The 5,000-nt window shown below is 54.1% G+C and overlaps 3 non-coding genes across 3 annotated transcripts in view; all 3 read right to left on the bottom strand.

Annotated features, from left to right (window-relative positions):
- The window catches only part of LOC137930091 (large subunit ribosomal RNA), a 4,034-nt gene extending 3,107 nt beyond the window's left edge, over positions 1–927 (bottom strand). Inside the window, exon 1 of the ribosomal RNA XR_011108898.1 lies at positions 1–927. This exon is cut by the window's left edge and continues 3,107 nt beyond it. This is a non-coding gene — a ribosomal RNA (large subunit ribosomal RNA).
- Positions 928–2,101: 1,174 nt separating this feature from the next.
- On the bottom strand, positions 2,102–2,258 carry LOC137930097 (5.8S ribosomal RNA). The gene has a single exon (XR_011108901.1). It is a non-coding gene; the product is annotated as a 5.8S ribosomal RNA (ribosomal RNA).
- Positions 2,259–3,065: 807 nt separating this feature from the next.
- Positions 3,066–4,969, bottom strand: LOC137930087 (small subunit ribosomal RNA). Its single transcript, XR_011108894.1, has one exon. It is a non-coding gene; the product is annotated as a small subunit ribosomal RNA (ribosomal RNA).
- Positions 4,970–5,000: the final 31 nt, after the last annotated feature.

The raw sequence follows: 5,000 nt of genomic DNA on the forward strand, positions 1-5,000 counted from the left end.
TTGGTCCGTGTTTCAAGACGGGTCCTGCGAGTGCCCGAAACTGAATCATCGCAGACAGAGACGCGCACGGTCCGAGACAGCACGGCTGCGACGACAGACGCGCCGCAACGAGGTCCGCGCTCGGGCAGGACCTCGTGTACGACGTTATCTTGCGTCGGGCCGGACGCGCCTTTAGAGAGCGCGTGCGCGATTCTTATCATTATACCGTCCGGCGGCCGATCGGCTACCGCGAAACGGTCCAACGTCCTGACTCCGCTCGCGCGAAGTGAACGCTGGGCTGCCCGTCGGCGGCGCTTAGATCGACACCCGAACGGGTCGCGATGCATTACTGAGAGAGAAGTGCACGCCCTCCGCGGACGTCGACGCGCACCGGCCCGTGCGACGCGATACAGCGCCCGATTAAAGGCGGACCGGACGTCGCATCAGAGCGCGGGCGCGTACGCCGCGGAATGACGATGAATCTCTCCGTTCGTTCATTCGAGTTTCGCAGGTTTACCCCTGAACGGTTTCACGTACTCTTGAACTCTCTCTTCAAAGTTCTTTTCAACTTTCCCTCACGGTACTTGTTCGCTATCGGTCTCGCGGTTATATTTAGCCTTAGATGGAGTTTACCACCCACTTAGGGCTGCACTCTCAAGCAACCCGACTCTTAGGAGAGTCCCTCTCGCCGCCGCCCTCCGTCGCTACGGGCCTGGCACCCTCTGCGGGAAAACGGCCCCGTTCAAGACGAACTTGGACAGGAGTATCGACGACGAGAAAGCGGAACCTCCCGAACACCACATCTCCCGCGCTCGAGACGATCGCGGGATTCAGTGCTGGGCTCTTTCCTGTTCGCTCGCCGCTACTAGGGAAATCCTTGTTAGTTTCTTTTCCTCCGCTTACTAATATGCTTAAATTCGGCGGGTGATCCTCCCTGATCTGAGGCCAACGATAAAAATTCGAGGCAGACGCGATATCCGTACGCGACGTCCCTTATTATATTTTTGACGACGACGAACCGACGGACCGCGCGCGCAAGCAAGCAAGCGCGCACGGCGGCCGGTCGTCGTCGCGGGACGCCCTTCGGACGTCGAGTCCGCCTACCGTACACCACCCCCACCGTCGCGATCATCGCGCGTCGCAGAGCGAGTGCGCGTGCGCGAGGCGCGCGCGTCGCGAGTCCTTAGAGGTCTCTAGACGCGCGCACGCACAACGCAACGCTGCACACACAACACGCGTTGCGCGATGAACGACGACGATGACGATGATGATGATTATGATGATACGAGCGTAAACGAAAATCTCGACACGCATACGCGAGCGCGAGTACTTTTCGTTAGCGATCGATCGTCCGGCCCTTTCGGTATCGGTCCGTATCGATACGATAATATAACGTTCGCACTGGAACGACGACGCGTATCACCGACATAATACGGATGCGTAGCGACGACGAGCGGTGAACTCTCTCGCATCGGGCTAGGCGCGCGCGCACATGAACATCACGTAATGTTTACTTACATATGTTTGTGTGTGCGTTACGCTTGCCGCGCAAGAAAACATTCACCGCCTGCCGGTCGCATCCGTCGGAGACGCGTCGTCTGTGCTTCCGATATATTTTATTATATCGTATACACGAACCGATGAGCTCGGACGAAGACCGCACTACGAAGACTCGCGTCTTAGCGATGCGTGTAATCTTTTCACACTCGTTTCATATTCAATACAATTCGATATATTTAAACGGACCGTAAACGCGCTCCGCGCGTACGCGGACGTGAGGGGTGCAGCACCCCGCCGTCCGTCGTCCGTCGCGAAGAACGTTCAACGGAAACCGTCAATTGTTCGAAAGAGCGCGCGCCCGCTCGCCCGCGCGCGGTAGTGCGGCAGCGGCAGCGCGACGACAGCGACGGCGGATAGTGAGAGAGAGAGAGTGAGAGCCGCGGCGGCGCGGACGAGAGACTCTTATTAGAGATCGTCCCATCGCACCGTCCGCGAGCTCGTTCATCACCCCCCACCAACCCGCCGCCGCCGCGTCGCGCGTCACCGCCGCGCGCATCGACCGGCGCGAGCGCACGTAGCGCGCGTTCTACACCGAACAGTGTGGTTTTTATATTTTAACAGCCGGCCCTCAGACAGGAGTGGTCCTGGATATTTCTCCACGGACCGCAATGTGCGTTCGAAATGTCGATGTTCAAATGTGTCCTGCAGTTCACACTATGACGCGCAGTTAACTGCGTTCTTCATCGACCCGCGAGCCAAGTGATCCACCGTCCAGGGTAATGGTTTTTTCTTAATGTTGTTATTACTTACGGTAGCGGCCTACGGCTCTCGCCGTCGGCCACTTGATTGTCCGTTTTTATGTATTAACGTCGAAAGTTGGTCGAATTCATGTGCGCCGAGGCGTTCATAAAGAAACGGCACCGAAAAAGCTTAACGCCCCGACGCGAATCCTTTAGAATGATGAACGACGACGACCCGCGCACCCCCCAACGAGCTGGCGTGACGCACGACATTGTCATCTTTCTAACCGCTTAAATTTCGTTTTGTATAGCGCCAACCGACAATAAAGGGCCTGAGCTAGGCAGTGGGGATTTTCACCGCTTCGAACGCTCCGTTTGGTATGCCCCGGTCGGCGCTCGTCTCTCGGCGTTTTTCCGCCACCCGGCCGCTTCGACGGCGGCGGAGGCAGCGGCGGCGGTAGCACTTTCGACGAATGCCACCACCGCCACCGGCCACCGCCACGGCGCCGTCGCCGCTGCGCCGTTAGGCGTAATAGACGCTAGAGACAATTATTTCACATTTTATTTTTTATACATATATACAAACACGCACACACACACGCACGCACACGCGCGCGCGCTCGTCCGCATTAGATACGAACAGCAGCGCGCGCGTACGTACATATATATGTATATATGTCGTATATATATATATCATTATGGATGTATTACATATATATATGTGTAAACACGGTATGTACGAAGTCGTCGTCGTCGTCGTCGTCGTCGTCGCAACAGCAACAACAGCAACAGCGGCGCAACAACGTTCGTGAACATATCACGCGTCTCGCACACATACACACACGTTAATGATCCTTCCGCAGGTTCCCCTACGGAAACCTTGTTACGACTTTTACTTCCTCTAAATGATCAAGTTTGGTCAACTTCCCAGCAACGCCGACGGCCGTGAAGCCACCGCGTGTCGGTCCGAAGACCTCACTAAATCATTCAATCGGTAGTAGCGACGGGCGGTGTGTACAAAGGGCAGGGACGTAATCAACGCGAGCTTATGACTCGCGCTTACTAGGAATTCCTCGTTTATGGGGGATAATTGCAAACCCCAATCCCCAGCACGAAGGAGTTTCAACGGGTTGCCCGGGCCTCTAGGCCAGGGAGAACATGCTGATTCCTTCAGTGTAGCGCGCGTGCGGCCCAGGACATCTAAGGGCATCACAGACCTGTTATTGCTCAATCTCGTGCGGCTCGAAGCCGCCGGTCCCTCTAAGAAGAATTTTAATACGTCGCCAGTGAGTTGCGCCACCGGAGCGGCGCACACCTAAATGACGACGCCTATTTAGCAGGCTAGAGTCTCGTTCGTTACCGGAATTAACCAGACAAATCGCTCCACCAACTAAGAACGGCCATGCACCACCACCCACCGAATCAAGAAAGAGCTGTTAATCTGTCAATCCTTCCGGTGTCCGGGCCTGGTGAGATTTCCCGTGTTGAGTCAAATTAAGCCGCAGGCTCCACTCCTGGTGGTGCCCTTCCGTCAATTCCTTTAAGTTTCAGCTTTGCAACCATACTCCCCCCGGAGTCCAAAATCTTTGGTTTCCCGGAAGCTGCCCGCCGAGCCATCGTAGTAACGTCGGCGGATCGCTAGATGACATATTTACGGTTAGAACTAGGGCGGTATCTAATCGCCTTCGAACCTCTAACTTTCGTTCTTGATTGATGAAAACACCTTTGGCAAATGCTTTCGCTGATGTTCGTCTTGCGACGATCCAAGAATTTCACCTCTAACGTCGCAATACGAATGCCCCCAGTTATCCCTATTAATCATTACCTCGGAGTTCTGAAAACCAACAAAATAGAACCGAGATCATATTCTATTATTCCATGCACGAAATATTCAAGCAGCATTTTGAGCCCGCTTTGAGCACTCTAATTTGTTCAAAGTAAAATTGTCGGCCCATCTCGACACTCACCGAAGAGCACCGCGATAGGATTTTGATATTGAACCGCCGTTTTACCGACGGCTCACCGACGATATGCTCCGCAGACGTGTCAGTATCACCGCGGATGCGGTGCACCGACAGCGCGGCGCACAAATGCAACTACGAGCTTTTTAACCGCAACAATTTTAGTATACGCTATTGGAGCTGGAGTTACCGCGGCTGCTGGCACCAGACTTGCCCTCCAATTGTTCCTCGTTAAAATATTTAAAGTGTACTCATTCCGATTACGAGGCCTCGTAAGAGTCCCGTATCGTTATTTTTCGTCACTACCTCCCCGTGCCGGGAGTGGGTAATTTGCGCGCCTGCTGCCTTCCTTGGATGTGGTAGCCGTTTCTCAGGCTCCCTCTCCGGAATCGAACCCTGATTCCCCGTTACCCGTGACAACCATGGTAGTCGCAGAAACTACCATCGAAAGTTGATAAGGCAGACATTTGAAAGATGCGTCGCCGGTGCTGGACCATGCGATCGGCAAAAGTTATCCAGATTCATCAAAATTAACGACTTCGGACGCGAGGCCCTCCGTCGATTGGTTTTGATCTAATAAAAGCACTCATCCCATCACTGGTCAGAGTTCTGATTGCATGTATTAGCTCTAGAATTACCACAGTTATCCAAGTAACCGAGGTAAGATCTAAGGAACCAAAACTGATATATTGAGCCATTCGCGGTATCGCCTTAATACGGCTTGCACTGAGACATGCATGGCTTAATCTTTGAGACAAGCATATAACTACTGGCAGGATCAACCAGGGAGCTAGCTAGAGCTAACACACACCAACACCGC

The sequence above is a fragment of the Battus philenor genome, unplaced genomic scaffold, assembly GCF_028537555.1.
Source record: "Battus philenor isolate CCGP_79_NKW_IND1 unplaced genomic scaffold, ilBatPhil1.0.hap1 SCAF_59, whole genome shotgun sequence".
In the NCBI taxonomy this organism is placed as follows: domain Eukaryota; kingdom Metazoa; phylum Arthropoda; class Insecta; order Lepidoptera; family Papilionidae; genus Battus; species Battus philenor.